Source organism: Lissotriton vulgaris, chromosome 5, assembly GCF_964263255.1.
Source record: "Lissotriton vulgaris chromosome 5, aLisVul1.2, whole genome shotgun sequence".
Taxonomy (NCBI): Eukaryota; Metazoa; Chordata; class Amphibia; order Caudata; family Salamandridae; genus Lissotriton; species Lissotriton vulgaris.
In genome coordinates, this window is record NC_141693.1 from 614,947,026 (window position 1) to 614,966,805 (window position 19,780).

Below are 19,780 nucleotides of genomic sequence, written 5' to 3' on the forward strand. Positions count from 1 at the left end.
CAATAGACACCCTGATATAAAGTTCAGTATGAATAGCAGTAACACCCGCTTAACTTTTCTTGATGTGGAGGTATTCCATCAGGAAGGAGAATTAGTCACCACCCTTCACCGCAAACAAACTGATAAAAACTCAATTCTGCACTACGATAGCTTCCACCCCAAACGTTTGAAAGCAAACTTACCGTATAGCCAACTATTACGAATCAGACGTAATTGTTCAAGGAAAGAGGACTATATGATACATGCTGAAACACTATGCGACCAACTGTCCAAACGGGGATATCCTAGAAAGATGTTAAAACATGCCACTAAACGCGCATGGTTCACAACAAGGGAAGCACTGTTGACAAAGAAGGACAAGAAACCGTTGGAACAGCTAGTTTGTGTAACCACGTATGGACCACTAACCAATAAATTCAAGGCCATAGTACTGAAAAATTGGCACTTGTTATCGAACCTGAACATACCGTTTCCAAAACCTTTATTTGCCCTGAAAAAGAATAAAAGCATAGGGCAACAAATAATTCGAGCGGATTTGGGTACTCAGAGACCAAAAAGCGATCTACCCACATTGTGGAAATTAGACCCGGTCAAAGGACACCACAAGTGTGGTAATTGCATCTCGTGCATAAATACCATTGAAGGCACCACATTTGAACATCATAATGTTAAATGGACCCACGTGGAATTCACAAACTGCAAGAGCAAAAATGTGGTTTATGTAATCATTTGTTCTTGTGACAAACTTTACATAGGGAAAACCACACAAACAGTGTCACAAAGACTGACCCAACACAGATCTAGGATTAAACAAAAAGTTCTAAATGCCCCAATGGTCCAACATTGCATCGATTCAGGCCACACTGAGAAAGAATTAAAGTGGTCGGTATTATCAAAGATTCAAGTCCCTGCAAGAGGAGGTAGTGTAGAAGCACTTTTAGCAAAAAGGGAGGCATATCTAATTCTGAAATACGACTGCGTGAATGATGGACTGAATGAACACACAGAAAGCCAAAACTAATAACTGGGCCGTAGGCGGTACAGACCACCCTCCAAACAATTAATCTTGAAATTCTAGGACTACATGTCCCAGAAGCACTGGGTGATATAAAAAACACCAAACCCTCGCGTTTTTTCAGCCTTTCTCTCATTTGAGGAACTCTGGAGTAAACAAGAGTGCCTAGCGACTCATCCACAGGTAAACGAGCATATGAGCTAAATATTAAATGTTTTAACACTCGTTAAAACGTAATCCTAAATCTCCGCTTTTGTAATTGATTGCAGCGCTAACCGCATCCACCGTAAACAAACTGGAAGTTGAGCAAAGCCCCCTCCAACATAGACTCGACGTTTACATCGTGCAAGTAGGTGCTTTACTTTTGTATTGTGGAAATTGAATGCCCATAATAGTAAAAAATTCACACTAAAATACCGCATCCGCTTTAACTTACAGCGCCGAGGGTTACAGACTAACTAGAGGTGGCGTCCCAATACTAAGAAATACGGCGCTTCGCGTCCGCTGAAAACACAAAAAGTAAGTGCCCAATGATCCGTTGCTAATGTTACAGCGCTAAGATGCTTGTAGCGATAAACAGGACGGTGTCAAATTACTAAAAACGTCCCTCTTGACTTTATAGCGCCAGCATCAATTACTGCTCATAACGGAGACCGATAACCTGTTTGAAAACGTCTTGGCTGTTAAACACGTGAGTGTTAAAAAAGGTTGAGAATAAACCACTAATGTAAAGATAAGAACTTTGGGAAACATACCATGTTACTGTTTCCATTACAGAACTTAAGGAGTCCCCCTAAAAGAAATTGATCTGAAGATCAGATAATAGAGACTACACATCAAAAAGGTAACAACAACGTCAGCTGAATAGCTTTTGGTGATGCATAAAAGAGGGTCAAAAACTTACTATGCCCTATATTTGTACTCATGTAGGTACCCAGCCCCAAAGCCCTGAAGACGAGCCTGCCAAGTACACAGACAGGCTCAGAAACGCGTCGGCTTACAGGCTCTTGACCTTCATTCGTCTTAAGTCCGAATGTTTTTTTGCGCATAAGGCTTTTGTGTTTTGATAAATACATTGAACATTGATTGTACTAGTAGCCTCTTGCGCTATCAGGCCAAAAGAAAAAGAAAAAGAAAAAATATTCAGCTTTAGTGGCCTGACAGAAAGTATGTGGACAGGGTACTTTCAATCCTAATGAGTTATTTTTTCTCAAATGTTTGTCTTGTATATATTATCTAAATGTGAAAATGTTTTTTGTGTTTTTCTAAGTGTAGTGTAAATTGTGTTTGTAAATACATGTAAATACATGTGTCCTTGTGCAGGACAGCAAGTAATTCTTCGGACAGTCATAGTAATTGTAAAAATCATTGCATTTACTCTTCTTGAATTTCCTAAAAAATATATAGGTTGCACAGAAGGATTTAATACCTGAGTGCAAGATTCTGCCCTAAATAAAAATTGAGCAGAACCAACAAACGAGTGACCGGGTCTTCTTCTTTCTTATAATTATAATTGTCCTACCCGGCCACACCTTTTGGACAAAACCCCCCTTGATAACAGAATGGATTGACCCAAGGCATCAATCACCCAATATTGAAAGCGCCTTACTGCGCAAGGAGGCGTACCTCATAATGAAGTTTGATAGCATCAATAAGGGGTTAAATTGCATGAGCGAATTGAGTAGGGTGTAGCTAGTCGCTACTCTCGTGCTGGGCAATAAACCCTAATTCCCTAGCCGCTCCGCCATACGGGCAAAAAATAAATGCATCACAATTGCAAGAATATGCAAAATTTTTGTTCATGAAATTTTTTTTAACACACAACCTGCCCCAACAGCAGGTGACCTACACGCACGCTATGTGCTGCAAAAATCATTCAGCACATTTAAAGTTCTTCATTATATATTTTTTCCATAATACATTTTGGGACTACATGCCCCAGAAGGCCTGTGTTGCACTCACCAGGCCCTGAATACACCTGATTGGCTGATCACTACCATGTGACCAAAACCTCTGTTTTTTGAAACCTTTGGTGTTTGTCTACACTTTGCTTCGTGCTCATTCAATGAGAGAAAACAGAAAGATTCTTTTTGAACCAAAGAATGTAAGACCGCGAACAGCGCGCTGCCCTGCTTTGGGCGCTTGGTTAAATTTCGCCACATTTAGCATGAACACTGATTCTGTGTTCGTTTACCTTTACAGACATAATTCCTACTCACAGCGCCACACGCTCGATTGCGGTGGGCTGTTCAGCCTTCAGAGTTATTACAAAATGTGAGTATGACAAACTTGATATATCAAAAGCGGCAGGCGCCGCGTTAAAAAAGGTTTCAAATGTAATGCAACTTTTGATTCAGGCAGCACGTTTGTGACCCGGGTTCATTTTGCAAACTTTACATTGCAGAACCAACTTTAAGCACAGTACCTCACGCAAGGCTGCGGTGGACTGTTTGGCTTCTGAATAGAGAAGACTTGTGAGTACCCCCATGTTTTTCTCATAAGTAATGCAAAGGTATTGCATAAATACATGTAGGCGGACACTGATAAAAGCGTTTATCCACACTTTGGGTCACCTTGGAACAATAAACAATGCCTTGACAAGAGACCACCCTTGAGGCTTTCACTTAAGGTAATTTCACTCCCTATTTTGTAGCACAGCGTGCGTGCGGGCACCTTCTTTTTAAAGGACAATCATTTGAATATATTCCTTCTCTGTTGCAGTGTGAGACACACAGTGGCGGCCACACTACTATTAATAAAAGTTCGCACTCAAGCCCTCAATCAGGTACGACGCATCCAGTGGATGCTTTTTTAGCTTAGTGTTGTTGGTTTTTAATGGATTTGGAGGAATCCTTACTAAACATAGATCCTTCATTTTTTTCATTGATAACAGTTCCCCGTGGAATCCATTTAATGCTGCCCTGATGAGAGCCCTGTGACTTTCTTAACAGGACTCGAAACGCGTCGGCTACGGCACTAGTTCGCATAAAATTCTTGTTGATACATTTAATATGAATGTTCAAGTTTAAAAGGAATGTTTAAACTTTGACTCATGTGGTTCTAAAAAGAAATAGTGCACCACATTGTGGAAACTGAATGCATATTTAATATTGGCAAATTCTTTCTGTCCATGATTAACTGTTTTTTGATAATTTGAATGAAATGATATATGTTGATTTAATGTTCTTTGTATGTCACATGTACATTAGACCTTTTTTGTTAAGGTCTATTGATGATTAATTCAATGTTTTTTGTATGTTATTTGTACATTAGTCTTTTGTGAAAATTCAGTCGCTACAGGTTGAGTTGATAATGTTGATTCTCTTGCCTAAAAAATAATCATCTAAAAAACTGATTCTAAAGATACTGACAAAATAAATTGTCTTGGTAAAACTAATTCATTTAGCTTTATCTATTGTCTTACTGAGTGATTTAGCAATACATCTCGGAGGCATAGGTACAATCCCCTTGTTTTATATTACTGTGTGTGGAATCAGCAGTGCTCCACTCCAGCTAAACCCACTAGGAACTTGGAAATCCTTTTGGCATAGTATCTCACTATGCATGTCTGAATGAAAGAGGTATTAGCCATCCGATGTATCTTTATCAAGAGGATGCGGAAGGAGTTTGCATGCCTTCCCAAATAAATTCACAAAACTGTTTCCCAGGCTCTAATTTCATCCTGCCTGGAGTATGAGGATTCCCTTTCCTTAGGCATCTTAATCCAGTTGATGCACAGACTACGAATCATCCAAAGCTCAGCAGCCCATCTAATACTCAATCCCCTGACACGCTCTTAACCTCACTTCCCATGTTAGGGACCTCCACTGACTCCCTGTGCATAAGTGGGTCTTGTTTAAGACAGTTTGTTTTGCCCACAAATCCTTGCATAACTTGGGGCTACATTATGTAAATAAAAAGACATTCTCTCCCCCTTTGCATCTCTTGCACTTGGCCAACCATAAACTGACCTCCTTCCCTCACAACACTCTCACCAGAACGGGTGGCCAATGTTTCCCTTATTTGGAAGCAAAGAACTGGAATAACCTCCCTTTGTCTTCATGCCAACTTTCCACCTTCCATCCATATCAGAAGGAACGTTAGAATGGGCCAGGCCAGATTTGAATTATGCAGGTGTCATTTGCACAATTTAGGAAATTTCAAGTAATGCTTGTTATCAGTGGCGGCTCCTCTGCTAAGGCGGAGGAGCATCGCCCCACTGCTTTTAAGCAGTGTCACTAAAGCAAAAATAAAATGACCATAACTTGAAGTTATTATCATTTTATTTTTTCCATGTTGCAGCAGCTTTACAGGTGGGACAGGGCGGGGCTGCTCTGCTGACAGATATGGGGAGGAGTGGTTTGCACCTCCTCAAGTGCGCATGAAGGTTTATCCGGCCCTCCCAGGCCGGTCAAACCTTCATGCTCACTTTGTATGTTCCTTAGATCTCTACCAGATATCATCGCGAATCAGCTCCTAACCCTGGCTAACTATACAGTTCTAGGAGACTTTTACTTCCATTTTGACTCCCCCACAGACCTCGTTGCTAGGGAACTAACAGAGGACCTAGCAGCTCTGCAACTGACTCAGTTGGTTAGGTCCCCCACCCATGAAAAGGGAAACTTGCTTGACCCAATCTTTAGTAACTGCACCGGACTAACGGTCGGGCAACCTACCCGCGTCCCATGGACAGACCATTTCCTCATCCCATTTACCTGGTCTACCACCAAACTTCCCTCACTGCCTCCCGTCCCATAACCAGGAGGAACTGGAAAAAACTTCCCATAGAGCCCTGGACAATTTTCCTTGAAGGCTCCCGCCCACCTCCCTGTACAAACCCCAACCAAGCAAATAACAACTATGAGGGCTGGATCAGGAAAACATTGGACACGATCCTTCCTCTACGAAAATCCGTTCCCAAGAGACTACACAAGTCTGCTCCCTGGTTCTCAGATTCCCTGAGAGACTTGAAACGCCTCTGCAGGCAAAAAGAGAGAGCTTGGAGAATAGATTTCCTCCCGGAAAATAAAAAACAATACAAAGAGGCTATTAAGGCCTACAGAAATGGGGTGAGAACAGCTCAGTCCTCCTACTTTGCAGACCAAATAATGGCAGCAAAATCAAAACCCAAGGAAATCTTCCATCTGGTCAAAAAATGCATTACCGTCAACACTGCCCCCCCAGTCCCGAAATCATTGGAGCAATGTAATGAACTTGCAGACTTTTTCCACAATAAAGTCACTCAGATTTATTCTGCCTTCCCGGTAACAGCTAACAATTCAACTAACCAAAGACCCCTGAACAATTCCCCCCTACAAGGACAGCCTATGCTGGACCATTTTCCCCCACTAAATCTGGAGACACTGCAACAACTGGCAGTCCAAGTCAATTCTGGGTCCCCCCTCGACCCGGCTCCACCAGAAATACTGCTCCAGGCAGGCCAAGCCATCTTTCCAGTGGTGTTAGAGCTCCTTAACTCATCCATATCATCCTGCACAGTACCAACCGGATGGAAGAGAGCCTTGGTACGGGCTCTGCTAAAGAAACCCACCCTCAATCCAGAAGATCACTCTAGCTACCGCCCAATTTCATTACTTCCCTGGGTAAGTAAGGTGCTAGAGAAACACATAAATACCCAGCTGACACAATTTCTGGAAAACCATGCACTCCTGGATCCATCCCAGACAGGTTTCAGGCCAAAACATGGTACGGAAACTGCTTTGCTGGCAGTCGTCGAAGAGTCTCGAAGGATACTGGATCAGGGGGGATCAGTGGCAGTGATCCTCCTTGATCTAAGTGCAGCCTTCGACACTGTCAGCCATGCCACTCTGCTGAACCGTCTGCAAAACATCGGTGTCGGAGGCGACGCACTAAAATGGCTGGAATCATTCCTGCATAACAGATCCTTCCAGATCTTCGATGGAGACATAACATCAGTCAGAAAACCCCTAGACCGTGGAGTACCACAGGGCTCCTCTCTGAGCCCTGTGCTCTTCAATGTCTATATGAAACCATTGGCTGGGCTCGTCGAACCGTCAGGCATAAAAATTGTATCATATGCCGACGATACCCAGCTAGTGGTTTCATTGACTCAGGAAAGCACCAGCCACACCTCAGGAAACCTGATGAACTGCCTAGAGGATATAAAAAAGTGGATGACAGGCTCTTCATTAAAGCTGAATGGAGACAAAACGGAGCTCATGCTCCTAGGCTCTGCTTCACCCACTCTATTCCCCTACATGTGGCCTGGATGCTTGGGCACCCCTCCCACCCCCAAAGAGAGTGTAAAAAGCCTGGGATTATGGCTGGATAAAAACCTCTCCTTCTCCACCCAGGCTACCAAACTATCCGCCATCTGTTTTGGCTTACTTAAAACACTAAGGAAGGTCCTCCCCCTCCTCCCAATGGAAGCCAAACAAGTGGCAGTTCAGGGCCTGATCCAGTCCCGGCTGGACTCAAATAACGCTCTGTATGTGAGTGCCCCAGAGCTGTCCATGCGAAAACTGCAGGTCGTCCAGAACTGCGCAGCCTGCGCGTTGCTGCAGATTCCGAGGACACAGTCTGCAAAACCCGCCCTGGTCGCCCTACACTGGCTCCCAGTAAAGCAGAGAGTGGCATTTAAGGCACTATGCATCGCCCACCGAGCTTTCTGGGGGTCCGGTCCTAGGATCCTTAACAAACTGGTCACTCAATACCATCCTAACAGAACTCTCTGATCTACAGAAGCCTTTCTAGCCGTCGTCCCAAGAGTGCGGAGAGCCAGAACCGGAGGAAGGATGTTCTCCTTAAACGCCGCGAAGATGTGGAACACACTCCCGCTACAAATCAGGTCCAATCCCAACCTACTCTCATTTCGCAAGCAGCTGAAAACTTACTTGTTTGCTAGGTCCACCTAAAGCTCGTCTTCCATCACTCATCAGTTCTGTTTTTTATGCCTTAGCGCTTGGACGCCCACTGGGCAGCAATCGCGCTCTACAAATCACAATACAATACAATACAATACCATGCAGGCTCCAACAAGCTTAGCCTCCCATTCTCTGGCAGAGCCCCGATCCACGGCGCTCAGACCAATCACAACGCTGCCTCGCAGCATTGTGTTTGGCTATCGGGAGACTGGGAACTGGGTGCATCTTACATCCTGCCCTGGAAGTGGGGAAGAGGACCGAGAAGAGGTGGTGGTGACGGCCGGCGACAGAGGCAACCAGGTAAGTTTTTTTATTTTTTTATTTTATTGTCTCCCACCTGCCCCAGTGATCCGCCCTCCCATCGCCTTCAAATACCAGCCGCCACTGCCTGTTATGCACAATTATCAAAAGAGCTATTTTGCCACTTCATGCAGGGGCGAGCTATTCACTGTAACAAAAAAAACTGCAGGAGCACACAAGAACGACAGAACACGAGTGGCTTTCGTTAGTGGGGCTTTGTTTAAATACGTCCTCACGTGAGGACATATTTCACACTAACATACATTGTGAAAAGACGGATTTGCGTTTCAAGTAATTATGAGTAAATTTCCAGGGTTTGCAGAAATGTTGTATAATTATGCAAAACAAAGTTTTCACAGCCCCATTTAAAGGCTGACTCTTTAATAAGAGCTGTTTACAGCCACTCCTTTCCTGCTCCCATCATCCCCTGAGCATGTTAAAAAGAGCTCTTTAATTGAGCTGTTTAGATCTCTTCTGATCAGTCAGCTTACCCCATAATTGCGCAGGACACCCGCAGATGATAGCAGTTTCACTTTGTACAAATCAAAATAAAATAACAATAATCTATCACCACAGCTTCTGAATAAATTCATTGCATAATCTCCATGGAGCCCCGCATCTCTTCATACCCCCCGTTCTTTTCTCCACGGCATCCTTTTCTCCACTGTCACCACTCTTCGCAGCCTCTGCATACCTTTACTGCCCCATCTCTCTACAGATCCTGTTGTTTCACTTACGCCCTCCTACGTCTCATTTTCGCATCTACCTGCAGCACCTAAGTCTTCACTGCTCTGTATCTCTTCAGCCCCCAAGTTTTTTTTTGCACTACTATAGGAGTGGGGACTGCCCACGCTGGACATGGCCATGCCCCCACCCCAATTAAATGGGGCAACAGTATTTCTGCCCTCGGGGGCAAATTGGGTTAATTATGCCCTGGGGGCAGAAAGCCCACTAGAAGACAGAGCATTTTCTCTTTTTAATTTAGGGGTGGGGGCAGCCCCGCATAGGCACGGCTAGTTCTTTTGCCCCTGGGGCGGGTGTGAGTAACTACCCCTTATCTTCCTCTCGCAGGGAGCAGAAAGCCCACTAGATGCCAGGGATATGTTTTTTTATATAGTGGTGGGGGCTGACCAGCATAGGCATTTCTATGCTCCCACCCCAAGTAAATAGTGCAACAGTCATTCTGCATCTCCAGGGGAAAGTTGGGGGTTCTTACCCCATATCAGCCCCCCGGGCGGGGGGCAAAAACCCCTCTACACTCCAGGAATAGTTTTCTTTTTAAAGATAGGGGTGTGGGCTTCCCGGCATCGGTATGGTCATTCCCACCAAATAAATAGGGCAACCATCCTTCTGCCTCAACTGGGGGCAGATTAGGGAATTATCCTTGATCCTCCCTCCCGGGGAGGGAGAAGGCTCACTGTATGGCAGCAATGAACTTTTTGGGCATGGGTAGGCTGCCACCTGGAAAACCTACCAGACCCACACAAATCTGAAAACTAGACATCTGTGGGAGTCCAGGGTGGTGTGCTTCACAATCATCCGACACAATTGTGTCACCCACATTGCCCTGCAAACTTCAAATATTGACCAAGTTCACACATATTCCACACATTTTTGAGAGGAAAATTTCTGAAATCTCTGTAGAGCCACAAATTGCCTACCACACGACATTCCAGAGTCTCCCGATAAAAATACTACCTCAGTTGTGTGGGTGGACCAAAAGACCTTGACACTAAAGGCCCTAAAGTGCAGGAAACAGCCTTTGCAGCGCGGTCATAACCATGTATGACCATTACCATGTATTCTTGACAACGAGCAATGCCTTAACCACACATGTCCATTACCACAAATCATTTACCACTAATATGCCTTTACCACGCATGCTTGCACTACGAAATCGGGCATGCGTGGTAAAGCCATGCTCATTGTAAAGAATGTTTGGTTATGTAGTGGATGCGGAGGTGCACCAGGAGTAAAGCGCACACCGACTGAGGTAGGATAAAGAGCTTCAAGGGAAGGTGATGGGCTAATTTAAAAAATAAGAGCAATACCTAAGGGGATAAGGGACGGCGCGCTTGAACAAATCAAACACTCAACCCCAGTCAAATGATCTGGGTTTAATCCATCATCATTCTTTAGCTCACTCCACCACCCCACTTCAGACATGGCCATATGCAAATCAGTCTGACCCTGTGCCTCATGGCAACAGTCCAGCCAGAACTGCCAAGCCACGTCTTCCCGGGACCGGAAACAAGCATCCTGGGACTGGTTTCGGGTTCATAACCCTCATCAACCAGGCTATTTTGAATCCAGAGGGAAAGTGAGCAAGGGAACCACGTCTGGGCATACCCTAGAGTGAACAAAGCAATACCAAAGGGGATGATGGACGGTGTACTTGAGCAAATCAAACACTCACCCCCAGTCAACTGATCTGGGTTTAATCCATCATCATTCTTTAGCTCACTCCACCACCCCAGTTCAGACATGGCCATATGTAAATCACTCTGACCCTGTGCCTCATGGGAACAGTCCAGCCCAAACTGCCAAGCCATGTCTTCCCTGGAGCGGGAGAAAGAATCCTGGGACTGGTTTCGGGTTCATAACCCTCATCACCCAGGCTATCTTTCTCGCCCTAAGTGTGCCAGGTATGCCCAGACGTGGGTCCGGGGCTCACCGTGGCTCTGGAATCAAGCTATCCTGGCTGAAGAGGGGTGAAACCTGAAATCGGTACTAGGATGCTTGTTTCCGTTCCAGGAAGGACCTCGCTTGGCAGTTTGGGCTGGACTGTTCCCATGAGGCACAGGGTCAAGACTGATTTGCATATGGCCAGGTCTAAACTGGGGTGGCATGGTGAGCAAAGGAATGATGGATTTAACCCAGATCTCTTGACTGGGGGTGAATGTTTTGATTTGTTCTGAATTCCGTCCATCAATTGTGTGTCTTTTACTTTCTCGCCCTAAGTGCGCAAGGTATGCCCAGACGTGGGTCCTGGGCTCACTGTGCCAATGGAATCAAGCTATCCTGTTTGAAAAGGGGTGAAACCCCGAAACCGGTCCTAGGATGCTTGTTTCTGGTCCAGGGAGGACCTGGCTTGGCAGTTCCGGGTGGACTGTTCCCATGAGGCACAGGGTCAAGACTGATTTGCATATGGCCCGGTCTAAACTGGACTGGCATGGTGAGCAAAAGAATGATGGATTTAACCCAGATCTCTTGACTAGGGGTGAATGTTTTGATTTGTTCTGTATTCCGTCCATCAATTGTGTGTCTTTTGCTTTCTCGCCCTAAGTGCGCCAGGTATTCCCAGACGTGGGTCCTGGCCTCACTGTGCCACTGGAATCAAGTTATCCTAGCTGAAGAGGGGTGAAACCCCAGAACCGGTCCTAGGATGCTTGTTTCCGGTCCAGGGAGAACCTGGCATGGCAGGTCGGGCTGGACTGTTCCCATGAGGCACAGGGTCAAGACTGATTTGCATATGGTCAGGTCTAAACTGGGGTGGCATGGTGAGCAAAAGAATGATGAATTTAACCCAGATCTCTTGACTAGGGTGACTGTTTTGATTTGTTCTGCATTCCGTCCATCAATTGTTTGTCTTTCAATTTAAAAATAGAAGCAGTCATAGTATCTACCCAGTGTGGAACTTCCAAGGATGGACAGCCATTATAGAGGCTGGTCCCCCACTGCAGTTTTTAGGTTCAGGGTTGGGCAAGGGGCATAGCAGGGTGGTTTTAGGGCTCAGGGCCAGGGAAGGCATTTTAATTAATTGGTAATTAATTGTAATAAGTTTTTATTCTGTTATAAGACATTATTTAATTGTTCAATATTTGTTATTTGGTCATTATTTTTTGATTATTAATTAAGGTTGATTTATTTGTATTTATTATTAATTTATTGTTAATTAATTATTCATTGTTAACTACGTTTTTAATTATATTTTGGTATTTTTAAATAGTTTATAGTTATTTATTAATTAATTCATTAATTTATTTTGTATTTTAATTATTTTTAAGTATGTTGTTTTTAACTTCTACGCTATCCAACACTTTCCCTACTGTTGCACTCACTGGAGTTGGAATAGTAATTTTTACCCCTACGCTATCCAACACTTTCCATACTGTTGCACTCTCTGGAGTTGAAATAGTAATTTTTACCCCTACGCTATCCAACACTTTCCCTACTGTTGCACTCTCTGGAGTTGGAATAATAATTTTTACCCCTACGCTATCCAACACTTTCCCTACTATTGCACTCTCTGGAGTTGGAATAGTACTTTTTACCCCTACGTTATCCAACACTTTCCCTACTGTTGCACTCTCTGGAGTTGGAACAGTACTTTTTACCCCTACACTATCCAACACTTTCCCTACTGTTGCACTCTCTGGAGGTGGAATAGTAATTTTTACCTCTACGCTATCCAACACTTTCCCTACTGTTGCCCTCTCTGGAGTTGGAATAGTAATTTTTACCCTTACGCAATCCAACGCTTTCCCTACTGCTGCACTCTCTGGAATGGGAATAATAATGTTTACCCTCCCGCTATCCAACGCTTTCCCCACTGTTGCACTCTCTGGAGTGGGAATAGTAATTTTTACCCCTACGCTATCTAACTCTTTCCTTACTGTTGCACTCTCTGGAGTTGGAATAGTACATTTTACCCCTACGCTATCCAATATTCTCCTTACTTTTTTAAATTTGGTTTATATTTTTATTACATTTTTTTATATTATTATTTTATGTGTATAGATGTATTTGTAATTTATAATATTTGTAGTTATTTATAAATTATTAAAATAATTATTAAAAGTTATTATTAAGTAAGTATATATATTATGTATTATATGTATATGTTTAATTTCTTTTTTATAACATTATGTATATTAATTATTAATTTTAAATATTATAAAAATATTTAACTATGTTTATTACATTTATAAGTATTATTTAATTTATTTTACATCTTTTTTTAATTATAAAAATGCTATTTTTTAATTACGATATTTTTGATATCAATATTTTTTGGGGGAAATTTTTGTACTTACCTTGTTGGAGATAGGATGTCGATATTGTTGACATCGATAATTTTGTTGCGATATTTTTGTATGCCGATATTTTGTATATTGACATTTTGCCAGACATTCGAGTCATGTGACACCTGCGTGCCCTAAAATCACTGCTGAGGGCTGTGCAGGGCAGAGACAGAGTACACCTGCAAGGAGCACTGAAAGAGAAACACAGTCTGCAGTGAGAGCAGTGACCGGGGCAGTGTGCAGTTACCAGCAATCTGTAGTGACCAGAACCATCTGTATAGAGGGAAAAGAGGTGCCCAGAGAGTATGCCAAGGTTGTATGATGGGAAATGGTTCTGTTTTCGGGTTCAGGGCTGGGCGGGGGCAGTTTCAGGGCTAAGGCCTAGGGGAGGGATTTTTAGTTTCAGCGTTCTACCCACCCCTCCAAGAGAAAGCAAGCCAACCTTGGGAGTGCCACCGAATCAATGCCCGCTCCAGCTACGATGGAACCAAACAAGAATTAATACAGCACTTGGTTGTGGCAATTGATTTTTCATTACAAGATGGAGCCCAATCCACATTTTCCTCTTCAAATTAATGTCTTGCTTTGTGCCGGCCCCAGTGCACTGACTTGTCAGAAGCTTTCAGAGTGAAGGGCGTGAACCAGGCAAAAGCACATCAGTGCATCCCAACTGCGCGCATGCCATTATCAAGCATAGGCCTTTACCACACATGTAAAAGTTTGACAATGCATATATTTTTACTAACCATGCCTTTTCAATGAAATTAACGTGGTAAAGGCATGCGTGGTAAAGCCATATTCATGGTAAAATTTTCTCTGTAAATGCATGCTTGGTAATGACGCATGCGTTGTACAGCCGGTGAAGTAAAGGCATGCGTAGTACTTCCACGCATTGTTCCATCATACAACCCTAAAGTGCTACATGGAGCAATAGGAGTAGCTCTGGGATTTGAGGCCAGGATTGGCCGCCATCCATGGAAACCTACCAACCACAGACACTTTCTAAAAGTAGACAACCAGGGGATTTCAGGGTAGTGTGCCTTGTGTGGATCGCATGAGTATCAAACTGAAGTCAATAGGCTTCCATTGACTTTGGTTTGATCATTCCTGGTACGGGCACTAGGCCCAGCTACACAAGTTGGGCAGCGTTTTTATCAGCACATTTCCTTCAATGCTGGGTGGTAGGAATTTTGTGGATTCCGAGGGTTTCCATCACAGAAATGTATGGAAAATGCATGATTTAAGGCAAAATTTGAGGTATGCAAGGCACTACGGATAAAAAAACCTCATAGGCTCCAGGCAAGTCACAATATCCTGGATTCCCCTAGGTGTCTAGGTTTTACAAATGTGTGGGTTTGCCAGGTTTCCTTAGGTGCCGGCTGAGCTAGGGCCTAAAATCCAAAGCTAGCCACTTTGCAAAAAATGGATCAGTTTGAGTGGAAAAATGTGATGTATCCAGGTTTTGTTTTGGGCCTTTTTTGTCACGGGCACTAGGCCTACCCACACAAGTGAAGTACCATTTTTATCGAGAGCCCTAGCGGAATGTTTGGTAGAAAGAATTTTGTGGATCCCCACAGATTCCAGAACTTTCCATAAAAAAATGTGAGGAAATGTGTTTTTCTTTTCAAAGATTGAGATTTGAAAGGGATTCTGGGTAAAACAACCTGTTGAAAGTCACACAAGTCACCGGTCCAGGGAGAACCTGGCATGGCAGGTCGGGCTGGACTGTTCCCATGAGGCACAGGGTCAAGACTGATTTGCATATGGTCAGGTCTAAACTGGGGTGGCATGGTGAGCAAAAGAATGATGAATTTAACCCAGATCTCTAGACTGGGGTGACTGTTTTGATTTGTTCTGCATTCCGTCCATCAATTGTTTGTCTTTCAATTTAAAAATAGAAGCAGTCATAGTATCTACCCAGTGTGGAACTTCCAAGGATGGACAGCCATTATAGAGGCTGGTCCCCCACTGCAGTTTTTGGGTTCAGGGTTGGGCAAGGGGCATAGCGGGGTGGTTTTAGGGCTCAGGGCCAGGGAAGGCATTTTAATTAATTGGTAATTAATTGTAATACGTTTTTTTTCTGTTATAAGACATTATTTAATTGTTCAATATTTGTTATTTGGTCATTATTTTTTGATTGTTAATTAATATTAATTAAGGTTGATTTATTTGTATTTATTATTAATTTATTGTTAATTAATTATTCATTGTTAACTACGTTTTATATTATATTTTGGTATTTTTAAATAGTTTATAGTTATTTATTAATTAATTCATTAATTTATTTTGTATTTTAATTATTTGTAAGTATTTTAAGTATGTTGTTTTTAACTTCTACGCTATCCAACACTTTCCCTACTGTTGCACTCACTGGAGTTGGAATAGTAATTTTTACCCCTACGCTATCCAACACTTTCCATACTGTTGCACCCTCTGGACTTGGAATAGTAATTTTTACCCCTACGCTATCCAACACTTTCCCTACTGTTGCACTCTCTGGAGTTGGAATAATAATTTTTACCCCTACGCTATCCAACACTTTCCCTACTATTGCACTCTCTGGAGTTGGAATAGTACTTTTTACCCCTACGTTATCCAACACTTTCCCTACTGTTGCACTCTCTGGAGTTGGAATAGTTCTTTTTACCCCTACACTATCCAACACTTTCCCTACTGTTGCACTCTCTGGAGTTGGAATAGTAATTTTTACCTCTACGCTGTCCAACACTTTCCCTACTGTTGCCCTCTCTGGAGTTGGAATAGTAATTTTTACCCTTACGCAATCCAACGCTTTCCCTACTGCTGCACTCTCTGGAATGGGAATAATAATGTTTACCCTCCCGCTATCCAACGCTTTCCCCCCTGTTGCACTCTCTGGAGTGGGAATAGTAATTTTTACCCCTACGCTATCTAACTCTTTCCTTACTGTTGCACTCTCTGGAGTTGGAATAGTACATTTTACCCCTACGCTATCCAATATTCTCCTTACTTTTTTAAATTTGTTTTATATTTTTATTACATTTTTTTATATTATTATTTTATGTGTATAGATGTATTTGTAATTTATAATATTTGTAGTTATTTATAAATTATTAAAATAATTATTAAAAGTTATTATTAAGCAAGTATATATATTATGTATTATATGTATATGTTTAATTTCTTTTTTATAACATTATGTATATTAATTATTAATTTTAAATATTATAAAAATATTTTAACTATGTTTATTACATTTATAAGTATTATTTAATTTATTTTACATCTTTTTTTTAATTATAAAAATGCTATTTTTTAATTACGATATTTTTGATATCAATATTTTTTGGGGGAAATTTTTGTACTTACCTTGTTGGAGATAGGATGTCGATATTGTTGACATCGATAATTTTGTTGCGATATTTTTGTATGCCGATATTTTGTATATTGACATTTTGCCAGACATTCGAGTCATGTGACACCTGCGTGCCCTAAAATCACTGCTGAGGGCTGTGCAGGGCAGAGACAGAGTACACCTGCAAGGAGCACTGAAAGAGAAACACAGTCTGCAGTGAGAGCAGTGACCGGGGCAGTGTGCAGTTACCAGCAATCTGTAGTGACCAGAACCATCTGTATAGAGGGAAAAGAGGTGCCCAGAGAGTATGCCAAGGTTGTATGATGGGAAATGGGTCTGTTTTCGGGTTCAGGGCTGGGCGGGGGCAGTTTTAGGGCTAAGGCCTAGGGGAGGGATTTTTGGTTTCAGCGTTCTACCCACCCCTCCAAGAGAAAGCAAGCCAACCTTGGGAGTGCCACCGAATCAATGCCCGCTCCAGCTACGATGGAACCAAACAAGAATTAATACAGCACTTGGTTGTGGCAATTGATTTTTCATTACAAGATGGAGCCCAATCCACATTTTCCTCTTCAAATTAATGTCTTGCTTTGTGCCGGCCCCAGTGCACTGAATTGTCAGAAGCTTTCAGAGTGAAGGGCGTGAACCAGGCAAAAGCACATCAGTGCATCCCAACTGCGCGCATGCCATTATCAAGCATAGGCCTTTACCACACATGTAAAAGTTTGACAATGCATATATTTTTACTAACCATGCCTTTTTAATGAAATTAACGTGGTAAAGGCATGCGTGGTAAAGCCATATTCATGGTAAAATAATTTTCTCTGTAAATGCATGCTTGGTAATGACGCATGCGTTGTACAGCCGGTGAAGTAAAGGCATGCGTAGTAGTTCCACGCATTGTTCCATCATACAACCCTAAAGTACTACATGGAGCAATAGGAGTAGCTCTGGGATTTGAGGCCAGGATTGGCCGCCATCCATGGAAACCTACCAACCACAGACACTTTCTAAAAGTAGACAACCAGGGGATTTCAGGGTAGTGTGCCTTGTGTGGATCTCATGAGTATCAAACTGAAGTCAATAGGCTTCCATTGACTTTGGTTTGATCATTCCTGGTACGGGCACTAGGCCCAGCTACACAAGTTGGGCAGCGTTTTTATCAGCACATTTCCTTTAATGCTGGGTGGTAGGAATTTTGTGGATTCCGAGGGTTTCCATTACAGAAATGTATGGAAAATGCATGATTTAAGGCAAAATTTGAGGTATGCAAGGCACTACGGGTAAAAAAACCTCATAGGCTCCAGGCAAGTCACACCATCCTGGATTCCCCTAGGTGTCTAGGTTTTACAAATGTGTGGGTTTGCCAGGTTTCCTTAGGTGCCGGCTGAGCTAGGGCCTAAAATCCAAAGCTAGCCACTTTGCAAAAAATGGATCAGTTTGAGTGGAAAAATCTGATGTATCCAGGTTTTGTTTTGGGCCTTTTTTGTCACGGGCACTAGGCCTACCCACACAAGTGAAGTACCATTTTTATAGAGAGCCCTAGCGGAATGTTTGGTAAAAAGAATTTTGTGGATCCCCACAGATTCCAGAACTTTCCATAAAAAAATGTGAGGAAATGTGTTTTTTTTTCAAAGATTGAGATTTGAAAGGGATTTTGGGTAAAACAACCTGTTGAAAGTCAAACAAGTCACCGGTCCAGGGAGAACCTGGCATGGCAGGTCGGGCTGGACTGTTCCCATGAGGAACAGGGTCAAGACTGATTTGCATATGGTCAGGTCTAAACTGGGGTGGCATGGTGAGCAAAAGAATGATGAATTTAACCCAGATCTCTAGACTGGGGTGACTGTTTTGATTTGTTCTGCATTCCATCCATCAATTGTTTGTCTTTCAATTTAAAAATAGAAGCAGTCATAGTATCTACCCAGTGTGGAACTTCCAAGGATGGACAGCCATTATAGAGGCTGGTCCCCCACTGCAGTTTTTGGGTTCAGGGTTGGGCAAGGGGCATAGCGGGGTGGTTTTAGGGCTCAGGGCCAGGGAAGGCATTTTAATTAATTGGTAATTAATTGTAATACGTTTTTTTTCTGTTATAAGACATTATTTAATTGTTCAATATTTGTTATTTGGTCATTATTTTTTGATTGTTAATTAATATTAATTAAGGTTGATTTATTTGTATTTATTATTAATTTATTGTTAATTAATTATTCATTGTTAACTACGTTTTTAATTATATTTTGGTATTTTTAAATAGTTTATAGTTATTTATTAATTAATTCATTAATTTATTTTGTATTTTAATTATTTTTAAGTATTTTAAGTATGTTGTTTTTAACTTCTACGCTATCCAACACTTTTCCTACTGTTGCACTCACTGGAGTTGGAATAGTAATTTTTACCCCTACACTATCCAACACTTTCCATACTGTTGCACTCTCTGGAGTTGGAATAGTAATTTTTACCCCTACGCTATCCAACACTTTCCCTACTGTTGCACTCTCTGGAGTTGGAATAATAATTTTTACCCCTACGCTATCCAACACTTTCCATACTATTGCACTCTCTGGAGTTGGAATAGTACTTTTTAGCCCTACGTTATCCAACACTTTCCCTACTGTTGCACTCTCTGGAGTTGGAATAGTTCTTTTTACCCCTACACTATCCAACACTTTCCCTACTGTTGCACTCTCTGGAGTTGGAATAGTAATTTTTACCTCTACGCTATCCAACACTTTCCCTACTGTTGCCCTCTCTGGAGTTGGAATAGTAATTTTTACCCTTACGCAATCCAATGCTTTCCCTACTGCTGCACTCTCTGGAATGGGAATAATAATGTTTACCCTCCCGCTATCCAACGCTTTCCCCACTGTTGCACTCTCTGGAGTGGGAATAGTAATTTTTACCCCTACGCTATCTAACTCTTTCCTTACTGTTGCACTCTCTGGAGTTGGAATAGTACATTTTACCCCTACGCTATCCAATATTCTCCTTACTTTTTTAAATTTGGTTTATATTTTTATTACATTTTTTTATATTATTATTTTATGTGTATAGATGTATTTGTAATTTATAATATTTGTAGTTATTTATAAATTATTAAAATAATTATTAAAAGTTATTATTAAGTAAGTATATATATTATGTATTATATGTATATGTTTAATTTCTTTTTTATAACATTATGTATATTAATTATTAATTT